General features: G+C 63.0%; 1 protein-coding gene across 7 annotated transcripts in view; it reads left to right on the top strand.

Moving 5' to 3' along the window:
• The first annotated feature begins 244 nt into the window (after nucleotides 1-244).
• Nucleotides 245-10,891, top strand: part of PSD4 (pleckstrin and Sec7 domain containing 4) — a 30,053-nt gene continuing 19,406 nt past the window's right edge. For 2 of the 7 annotated variants that reach the window (XM_054019825.1, XM_054019824.1), the window contains exon 1: nucleotides 245-800. The gene's annotated coding sequence lies outside the window, so the exon portion shown is untranslated. Of the gene's footprint in view, nucleotides 801-5,084; nucleotides 5,103-8,303; nucleotides 8,377-8,724; nucleotides 8,780-10,401; nucleotides 10,420-10,891 lie in introns of those variants that run through there. The other 5 variants (XM_054019830.1, XM_054019831.1, XM_054019827.1 and 2 more) reach the window with 5 other exon arrangements.

Genomic DNA, 10,891 nt, shown 5'->3' with positions numbered 1-10,891 from the left:
CAGGTGCAGGGGAGGATCGGGCCCACAGAACCAGGGCAGGGGAGGATTTGGCTTGTGGTGCTGGTGCAGGGAAGGATCATGCCCACAGAGCCCGGACAGGAGAGGATCGGGCCCATAGTGCTGGGACAAGGAAGGATCGGACCCACTGAGCCGGCGCAGAGGTGGATCGGGCCCACCAAGCCGGCGCAGAGGAGGATCGGTCCCAGCGCGTTCCCAGGCCCAGACACGCCCATCCCCAGCCAGGCTCAGCTCCTGGCAGCCGCTGGCTGAGCTGGGCCGCCAGCCCCATTCAGGGAGGTCAGGGAGAGCCGAGTTGTGGGCCCACCCCAGCAGCTCGTTCCCCGGTGGTGCGGGGAGGGGCAGGGGCCAGGGCTGGGACGCAAATCTCCCACTCTCTAGCGCCCCTCCTGCCCCCGCTCCTCCCCAGGCTGGAGTGCAGCTCGCAGGCCCCAGGGGCCAAAGGTCAGTGACTCTGCACACAGTCAGGACTCCCTGGCCGGGGCTCCGGAGTGGGCACCGTGCCGGCAGTGGCCGTCTGGGCTTGCTGCTGTCAAACCTGTCTGGCAGCCCCACGCCGGCTCCTCCTCGCCCCAGCGCCGGGCTCGGGCTCTTCCGCTCCGCCGAGCCACATTTCCAGAGTCCCGTCGTGCCCCCCCCATCCCTGCGTCCCTGGGCCTGGGGGAGAGCAGCCCCGAGGCCCCCTGCCCTTGGAGACGGAGCCATGAGCCTGCTGGGCCAGGGAAGGCAGAACCGAGTGGCCCTGAGCCTCTGCACCTGCACTGAGCCCCGCCACGAAATGGGTAAGGAGGGAGCTGCCCTGCCTGCGGCACGGAGGGGACGGGGCTGGTTGGCAGGGGTGAAAGGGATTGTGGGACAACCTCCCAGCATGCACTGTGGTCCCCGACTCCAGCCTAGGCCCCACCTCCCCCTGCCCCCACCTAGGTCCTTGGAGGGAGGGTTTAGGGGGTTTTCCACAGCACCAGGCCCTGGCATGGGGGTGGGGGAATGCAGCCGGGCCCCCTGTGCACTGGGAGGAGCCGTCCTGGAGGTGCTGGGAGGGATTGGGGGGATGGAGAGGGAGGTCCTGGTTGGCCCCTCACTCTGCAGACCTAAGGGACCCCGGGGCTCAGAGCTGGGAAAGACCCGCTCGGCACATCCTCCCTCTCGAGCCCAGACGGCACATGAGGCCCCCAGCTGGTGTCCAGGCCAGGCTAGAGGGCATGAGGGGCTCGCCCAGCGCCCATCACCGGGATATCTGGCAACTGCTGAGAATTTAAATCTAGAAATAGCACGAAATCCCTGCCCTCTCTCCGCCTGCAGGGTGCTGCGTGGTGGGTGGGTGCAGGATGTGTCTGGGTGGGTGTGTGTGTGTGTCATGCCCACACGGATCAGTGTGACGGGGTCCCTAGATGAGCGTGGTTGGGGCTGCCCTGGCTCTGTCATGCCCACACCAGCCCCGTGCCCATGGGGCAAGGCTGGCCCAGGCCTGTTCCCACTGCAGCCAGTGCCACTGGCATCCATGGGGCAAGAGTGTTAATAGCACATTAGGTTTGTGATCAGAACAACAGGGCAACACCTCTGCCCACTGGCCCCGGGGCTAAGATGCGCCGCCCATACCTGGAGGGGAGTGTCCTGCAGGAAGCCATGAGGAGCTGGCAGGGCCAGGAATCACTTCCTCTTGTGTTTGGCCGTGCACGGACCACAGGGGACCGAATGCTCACAGGCACCAGAGGGAAACTGCTCTTGGTGGAAGGCTTGGGGAAGCCCTGACCAGGGCCAGCTCTAGGATTTTTGCCGCCCAAAGCAAAAACAGTTTTGGCCGCCCCCCCCCCCCCCCCCCGCTTATTTAATTACCCCACCCCCGGCCCCGCCTCAACTCCGCCCCTTCCCCAAATCCCCAGCCCTGCCTCCTCCCTCCAGGCTCTCAAGCCTAGGAGGGAGGGAGGGAGGGGGAGAAGCGGCGCCGCGCCACGGCCACTCGGCGTCTCCCCCCCCGCCCAGGTTTGAGAGCCTGGGAGGGAGGGGGAGACTCTGAGTGGCTGCGGCGCGGGCGCCGCTTCTCCCCCTCCCTCCCAGGCGCCCAAGCCTGGGAGGGAGGGGGAGACCCCGAGCCGCCGCGGCGCGCAAAACAACTGATTCGCGCACCGCTGCTCCCTCCCAGGTTTGAGAGCCTGGGAGGGAGGGCGAGTAGTGGCGCGCGAATCAGCTGTTTCGCGCGCCGTGGCAGCAGCAGCGGTGGTGAGCTAGGGCGGCCGGGGCACATTTTTAGGGGCAGCATTCTGGCGCCGGCCATGCCGCCCCTAAAAATGTGCCGCCCCAAGCACCAGCTTGTTTTGCTGGTGCCTAGAGCCAGCTCTGGCCCTGACCAAGATCAAGCTTCGTCGTGCCAGGCACTGCCCAGACCCCAACTGAGATCAGGGCCCCATCATGCCGGGCGCTGCCCAGATCCTGCCTGAGATCAGGGCCATGTTGTGCCGGGCGCTGCCCAGACCCTGCCTGAGATCAGAGCCATGTCGTGCCGGGCGCTGCCCAGACCCCAACCGAGATCAGGGCCCCGTCATGCCGGGCGCTGCCCAGACCCGACTGAGATCAGGGCCCCGTCGTGCCGGGCGCTGCCCAGACCCCGCCTGAGATCAGGGCCATGTCGTGCCGGGCGCTGCCCAGATCCGCCTGAGATCAGGGCCCCGTCGCGCTAGGTGCTGCCCAGACATACTGTGTGACAGCCCCTGCCCAAGGATCTCCCAGTCTGTACAGATGAAGGATTGTTACAGACAGAGGGGGGATGGGACCAGCCTGTGCTCACACAGGGTCTGTAGCGGAGCCAGGATCCCTGATGTCCCAAGCACTAAGCTGGGCCCAGTTATTAGGCCGGGCTCTTCCTGTTGCAGCGTGGTGCCCTGTTGGCCTGGGGCTGCAGGATCCAGCCCACGGTGGGCTGCCCACCTCAGAGCAGGGAGTGAAAGCCTGGTCTGGAGACACACAGAGCCTGTCTCAGGAGGGGCTGGGGTGAGCTAGGGACAAGTGCCTGTGTTGAGCGCTGGCACCGTGCCTGGCACTAGACTGGCCCAGGCAGCCGCAGCCCCAGCTGGGGCGTTCCCCATCCATGGGCCGGAGCCTGGATCAATGCAAAACTCCCACGGATGCCAGTTGGGGTCACAGTGGAGTGAGGGGCTGGGGGACCTGGCCTGGAGCCCTGGTCCCTGCCCACAGTGCTGGCACAGCAGGCCGGGCAGGCGGCTGGCTTGCGGCACAGAGGGCTGGGCGAGGGTGGTTCTGTGGGTCTCTTTATTTGTGCTTGGACTTGCTAATGACTGCGGCCGCCCAGCCTGGCCACACGGCGTCCCTGGGTGTGTTAGTGTTGGCACGGATCCTCGCTGCCACCCACACCAGCCCAGCAGCTGGCTGGGGAGGCAAAGGCCAGCTGGCTGCAGCCAGCCAGGTGCCCCCTGGCCCTGCTCACAGTCAGGATCTAGGCATGTTTGTGTGCGTGTGGGGGGGGGGGGGGGAGAAGCAGCAGTAGCCTCGTGCCAGCACAGGGCCAGAGCAGCCGGCACGGTTGCTCTCCAGAAGTCGGTGATGCGGCATGTGGGGTTTTCTCCATGGCAGCAGCGTGGCGGGTGGGCGGTCCCCAGACCTCTCCCTGCACGCAGCCTCGGCATGGCTGGGGGGCCATAGCTCCCTGGTGGCATTTGCAGGGGGCCTCAGCCGAAGACACCGAGGAACCAGGCATGCTGGGCGGGGAGAGGTTAATAACCCAGGTGGGCGGGGGCAAACCAGTGCAGAGGGAGGGTGTTAGCAGGGCCAGTAGCCCTTGGGCACAGGCCCACTTTGTGAGCCAGGCTGTGTGGCCCAGTGGTTAGCGCTCGCGCTGGATGGCTGGTGGGGTGGGTGCTTGCCCTACCTGGAATGGGCAGGCAGGATTGGCCTGGTTCTGCTGTAGCTTCAGCTGGCAGGACCTAGGGGGCAGGGTGGGGCTGGAGGGAAAATTGGGGTGGCTGTGACCAGGGGGCACCTGGGGGAGAGTGTTGCTGTGAGCTTCCTCTTCCTTTTCAGGATCACTCGTTCTCACGGCCCCTCCCACCCCCCCGTGAAGAACAGCTCTCCCCTCATCCCCCACCCCATGGAGTAGCAACCAAGGGAGTTACCCAAGGTTACACAGAAGCTCAGTGGCAGAGCCAGGGGCTGACCCCCTAGTCCAGGAACAGCTGTCCGGCTCTCGTAGGGTGGGGCAGGGCGGCGAGGTGGGCGCGCGGCTGGAGGGGACCCAGGAGAACTGCTCTGGGGCCGGGGAAGAGCAGTCAGGGCAGTTCCTGTCTGTGTCGGGACGACGGCACGGATGTGTCGGAGCAGGGCAATAGCGCAGGTGGGTGGGATACAGGCACGGCTTGGCGTGTGCGTGTCCATGTCTGTGTGTGTGTGTCCATGTGTGCCCGGCTCAGCGTGTGCGCATCCGTGTCTGTGTGTGTGTGTCCATGTGTGCCCAGCCCAGCATGTGTACATCCATTTCTCTGTGTGTGTGTCCGTGTGTGCCCGGCTCAGCGTGTGCGCATCCGTGTCTGTGCGTGTGTGTCCGTGTGTGCCCGGCCCAGCGTGTGTGTATCCACGTCAGTGCATGTGTGTACATGTATGCCCGGCCCAGCGTGTGCTTATCCACATCTGTCCATGTCTGTCCGTATGTGCCTGGTTCAGCGTGTGTGTATCCACATCTGTGCGTGTGTGTCCGTGTGTGCCCGGCCCAGCGTGTGTGCGTCCATGTCTGTGCGTGTGCAGGGGGCAGCAAGCCAGAGACCTGCCCCTGTAGGCAATTCCCCCTTTTCTCCGCCCTGCGGCTGCACTCCCAGCAGCTCAGCCGGATTCCTGTCCCACTGGCGCATGGTGGTAGCCGTGGCAGCGCAGCAGCGTTGGGAGCAGTCAGGGCCATTTCCTGGGGCCTTGCTGTGTGCCCCGAGATTGCAGCCCCCGGGGGAACCGCTGCACCTGCCTGAGCGTTTCCTGCCACCGCAGGAGGAGCCGGCTAATGCTGTGCAGCAAACAGGAAGCCACTGGCTGGCCGCATGGCACCGGAAGCAGGTGAAGGCCGGGCGGCTGCAGGGCTGCACTGGGTGAGTTGTTGAGACACTTCCCAAGCTGTTCTCTCGGGGGCACGGGTGGGATTCCACCAGCACGTTCGCTTCCTCTCCCCCGTGCCCGCCACTGGCAGTGGGCTGGGGCTGGACGGGACCCGTGGCTGAGCTCTGGTGCAGAGGCCTTCCAGGGGGTAGGCCGCGTCTGCACGCCCTGAGCACTGCCAGCTAGGGAGGGCTGGTGCGAGCGGCCCAGCCGCTGCGGGGATCTCTCCACCCCCAGCCACGGGGCTGCGGGCCAGGGGCTGGCTCAGCAGGTGTGAGCCAAGGAGGGTGGTGGCTGCTCGTGACCGGGCCTGCTGCTAGCCGCAGGCAGGGGAGCCCCTCTCTGTAGCACTCCTAGGCTGGGGTTCTAGTCCCTTGACCCCCAAGGCATGTGCATTGTTCTGTGTCTGCTCCCCGGGCAGCTCTTTGTACCACCCCCATGCCGCAGGGGCTCTTTGTCTCCCTCTAGTGGCTGGCATAAGGATAAGGGTCTACTATAAGCACTAGCTAGTGGAGCCAGTCCTTTGGCTCCAGTGGGAGAAGCTCAGGCTTTTGGTTCAGGTGGTCCCAGGTTCTTCCCCCCGCTTTTGGCCCAGGTGAGGTTGGTCACGCAGCCTCCAGGGGCCCAACGCCATGTGCTGCCAACGGGCTGGTGGCCCAGGCTGGCTGGCCGTGGAAAGGCAAGTGGGCTGGCCTGGCCCGCTTCGTGGCAGGGAGAGGCGGTGACCGCTTGGTACTGATGGAGGGAAGCGAGCCAGGGGAGGGAGGGGGGCTGAAAATGGTGCTCGCTCTGTAAAGCAGCCCAGGCGGGCTATGGCCTAGAACCTGGCCTCTCGGCCTCAGGCTGGTGACCCCAAGCAGGGTCCTGGCCACAGGCCAGGAGATCACAGCCACCCCGCTCCCTCCACATCACTGAACGGTATCAGGGATGGGAGTGGACGCCCTGGGCAGGGCAATCTGTCTGTTATTAGCACCAAGCTGTGGACACACAACTGAGCAGCTGGTCCTGGAGGGAAAATGTTGAGGGCAAGTGTGGCCCAGGCTGCCCTGAGGCTGGTCCTGAGGCTGCCTCTGGCTTCCCTCTGAGTTTCTCTCAGGGGCCCCAGCAGCGCCTCCATCGTCATCCCTGGGGAGGTTTGGGAGTGGGAGCAGTTTGAGCGCTGCTTGTGACTGTGTCGGGCAGGGCAGTGCCTGGGAACCCCAATGAATGCAGGCCCGAACCCCAGCAAGAGTGTGAGGGGGGCGTCACAGCACGTGGAGGGGGGCAAAGGAGCCAAGCAGGAGAGAGGGGGGCAAAGCACGAGTGCTTGTGTGGTGAGACCTGGCTGCATCCCCAGGGCACGGAACAGCAGCAGGGAACTGTCATCAGTCCCTCCGCCGGGAGACCCCATACCCTCATCCTTCCTGTGGGGGGCCTCTGCCTGCGGGAGCTGTCAGCTCTGCCAAGGATCAGCCCCCCAGCAGATTTCAGCCTAGAAATTGGCATATCCACAATGGAGACCCCACCCCCACACTCATTCCTCTGAAGCACAAGAGCTGGAGGTGCTCCTGGGTGCCCAGCAGCACTCTCTCCTGTTCCTCTCCTGCCGCTGTTCCTCTCCTGCCTAGGGGGGCAGGCCGTGGCTGCTCATGCTGCCCCCCTCCCCTCCATGGGAGGTTTTCCCTTTAACTATAGTGGGGGGGGATCTGGGGGAAGAAAGGCTTGAGCCTGGGTAGCGGGTGGCTGGCCAGCACCCTTGTGGATGGGCACTGACAGACCCCCGGGTTGGCATCAGTCACAAATGTATCACAGGATCCCAGTGCGATGCTGTGGCCAAAGGGCTAATGTGGGGGAAGGGAAAGGGGTGTCTCGAGTAGGAGCAGAGAGGTGATTTCGGCACGGCCGCAGTCCTGCGTCCTGGTCTGGTGCCCGGGAGGGGTCAGAGAAGAGCCATGAGAAGGATTAAAAGGCTGGAAAACCTGCCTTGTGGTGCTAGGCTCTGAGGGTGTCTGCACAGCAAAGGGAAACCAGCCCCATAGCCCGAGTCAACTGGCACAGGCCAGCGATGGGTGTCTAGGTGCTGTGTAGACAGCCCCAAAGAGCTCAATCTCTTTAGCTTAGCACAGAGACGGTGACGCGGTGTCTACGTGTGGAGAACAGAAAGTTGATAATAAAGGGCTGTTCAGTCTAGCAGGCAAAGGTCTCACACAATCCAATGGCTGGAAGTCAAAGCTAGACAAATTCCGACTGGGAATAAGGCGTAAATGTTTAACAGGGAGGGGAATTAACCATGGGAGCACTTTCTCAAGGATCAGAGTAGAGTCTCCATCACTGACCATTTCAAACCAGGCTGGGATGTTTTCCTAGCAGATCTGCTCGAGTTCAAACAGAGAGTAAGTCCGGGCCGTTGGAAGGTCTCGGTAAAAATAGCGCCATCGCAAGGCTGATTTTATGCTGCACGGCACCAGCTTGAGGGAAATTCAGCTCCCGGCTCAGTGTTTGCTTGCCTGCTGCAGTTTGGCTGTTGCTATTTGATTGCCAGGAGTTGTCCCTCTCAGAGCCAGGTGGGGCGCGGCATTGCAGGGCGTGCTGGAGCCAGAGCTGGGGGCAGACCCTGCCTGGGGGCACACCCAGGTGGAATTTAACCAGCCTCGCCTCAGTGAGCAGCCGTGGTGCATTGGCGGTTCTGGGGGCTGGAGCTGTTCATCCACAGGTCACTGGCTGAATGCAGCCAGGCTTAGCAGGGGTTAATGATTCCCCTCCCCATGGCCCCTAGATGAGCTGCCCAGGTGCCAAACTCACCCCCTGGCATGGCGCTCAGCTGGGCGCTCTCTGGGCAGGGACAGCACTCACTGGGTGTTTGTACAGCGCCTGGCCACAACGGGTCCCCCAGCTCCGCCCCATTCTGCCCAAAATCCTCTCGCCCACTGGGTACTTGTGAGAAGTGACGCCAGGGCGCGGGGGGGGGGGGGGGGGGGGGATTTAGCCCAGCCGCAAACCATGGCTTGATTTTTTTTTAATGTTGCAATTTTTTGGAGGGGGGGGTGGGAATCTTCTGATCGTTGGAGGTGGGGTGGGGTCTGAGCCATGAGGCTGGAACTTCCAGTGCTGGCCAAACAGCAGGCCGCACTCCCACCTTGGGACGCCCCCCTGGGGAGGTGGGGGCCAGTGCTGGGAGAGGGACACCCCCCCACACCTGCATCTGCACCTCTCAGCGCCCCGCTGCTCCAGGGCTGCAACCAATGTGCCGGAAGCTGCCGAGAAGAGTGTGTCAGCAGCGTGGGGGAGGTAACGCAGAACTCCCCCCCAACCAGCCCCATGGCCTGCCCCAGGGCTGTGGGCTTGGCTGTGCGAGGTGGGGCAGGGACGGGGTCATGCCCCCCCATCTGTGCAGCTGTTTGCATGCCCTTAGCTTAGTCAGCAGTGGAAGGCCAGGAGGGCCTGGGCCTGGCTGCAGGGGGGGGCGGGGGGGCGCTCTCCTCCCTCCCACCCCCCGTTTCTAAACCCTGTGGGCAGGAAGTGTGCAGGCAAGTGACAGCAGCAGAGCGAATGCGGGGGGGAGGAGGGGGGACTGGGAGGAGAGAGCCGGCACTTCCCCCAGCTGCCCGGAGCCAGCAAGGATGGGCAGGTCTCCCCAGGCTCCCCCCGCCCCAGGGGCTGGCCCGCTCCCCAGCGCAGAGAGAAGCCCCTGGTAGGTGCCTCTGGCGGGGGCTGCTGGGCCGGGAGCCAGTGGGAGTTGGCTGGGGAAGGCGCCAGGGCCGCTTGGCTTGGAGGGGAAAGTCCTGGCAGGAGCATGGGGGGAGCTTGGAGCGAGTTGTGGGGACCTCAGCAGGGAGTGTGTGGGGGGGGAAGGGGATCCAGGGGGCTTCCACCCCCCAGCACTGCTTGCCCCCCCTCCCCGGCGCTTATGGCTGTGACACGACTCAGGAAGGATGGGAGGAGGCTGGTGGAGCCGTGTCCCTGCCTATGAATGGGGCATCTGTTCCTCCGCTGGTCCTGCCCTGGTGGGTGTGGGGTAGGACAAGACTCACACAGGGGCAGAGAGAGGGACAGACAGACGCACACACAGACAGACACCCCCCGACCAGACATACCCAGACCCACAGCTGGCCGGGGCTGTCACAGTCCAGCTGGCAGTGAGCTGCCCAGCCTGGGGAACCAGCCACACTCTAGCCCAGCTAACAATAGCAAGGGGCGGCTCGGGTTAGCCACTCAAGGTCCAGGCCACCTGCCCTGGGTCTGGGCTCGGGTGGCTAGCCCCTGCTGTTGCCCCTGCCGCCATGGCCATGCTGCCCGGGCTAGCTGCTCCCAGCACCTGTGCAGACACACAGACACAGCCATGCAAACAGAGACACAGACACTTACACACACACACACCCCTCCGCAGACAGACACACAGACAGACATGGACGCACAAGCAAGGCTGGGCACTCATGACTCCCATGGACGTTAGCAGGAGTCAGCACCTTGGAAATTGGGCTCGAGGGCACCTGGACAGACAGCCCCCAGAAGCAGACAGACAGACACAGAGAAGGGAAGCCAGACACATTTTTGGTCTGGCTGCTCGGGGGGGTTGGTTCGCTCCCTCCAGTGACCGTGAACTCTGGCTTTCCACCCAGCCTCACACCCCTTCATACTCAGTGCCCTCATTGTGCTGATGGGGAAACTGAGGCAAAGAGAGGGGCAAGGAATGCACCGAAGTGACAAAGGGAGTCAGTGACAGAGCCAGGAAAGGATCCCAGGAGTCCTGACTCCCCAATCAGTGCTCTAGTTATTGGACCATACTGCCTCTTATCTAACCATCCAGCCCCCCCAGCCCATACTTACCATTTCTGGGAGATTGATCATCTATCTATCCCCATCCACTTTATCTATCTATCTATCTATCTATCTATCTATCTATCTATCTATCTATCTATCTATCCCCATACACTCTCAGCCTTGCTGAATCCATGGTATCGTTCCTCTTCCAGAGCCGGGGTGGGGGGCAGCGACCCCAAGTGAAGTGCCGGCATCCAGAGGCAACTCTCCCTGTGCTGAGCTGTCTCATTGGCTGCACAACTAGGCCTGCCCAACCCGTGTTAGTTTCACAAATGCTGCAATTCTGATGTGCTCCCGTGACTCCAGGAGCTGGAGCTTTACGGAGCAGCGAGCCTGTGGGAGAACAGGTTCTTTGCCAGCACCCAGCCTTTTCGCAGGAACATAACTGTTTTGATTAAACTTTGGCCATGCAGCTTCTCAGACCCAGGATGGAATTTCTGGTCAGGTCACAGCAGTGAGCGAGACCCCAGAAGAGCCAGTAGCCCAGTGCTCGTGGCACTCACCAAGCAGGTTAGAGACACTCTGAAAATCACAAGCCTGGCTTAAGCATTGGCAGTGCTGCAATCTTGGCTGGGGGCTCCAAGCGCTCTGTGTTTGTACAGCACCCAGTACACCGGGACCATGTTCCACAAGGGGGCTCCGGACGCTGCCCTAATACAGATGACCAGGACACAAGTGCTAATAACAGAATTCCTCTGGGGTAGTGGTTTTTAATGCTATAGATTAGCAAGCTGGAGCATTCAGTTATGGGGATCTTTTCTACGTGACTGTGTCAGTCCCATATGTCTCTGCTTAGCTGGGACGTCACATGCATCAAGCAGGCACCGGAAATGCTGTGGCTGAGTGTAACATTCTTCCGGATTGGGCTCTGCAATTGTGGTCGCTCTCCCAGCATCTGAGTGTGTGCGTGCGGGCCCGCATGTGCGGCCCTGCAGCTCGGGCCCCTCTGTGGGCTGCTCTCTAGCTAGCTCTTAGTGATACG

The sequence above is a fragment of the Malaclemys terrapin genome, chromosome 2 (assembly GCF_027887155.1).
Source record: "Malaclemys terrapin pileata isolate rMalTer1 chromosome 2, rMalTer1.hap1, whole genome shotgun sequence".
Lineage (NCBI taxonomy): Eukaryota > Metazoa > Chordata > Testudines > Emydidae > Malaclemys > Malaclemys terrapin.
This window is presented reverse-complemented; position numbering and strand designations above follow the sequence as displayed.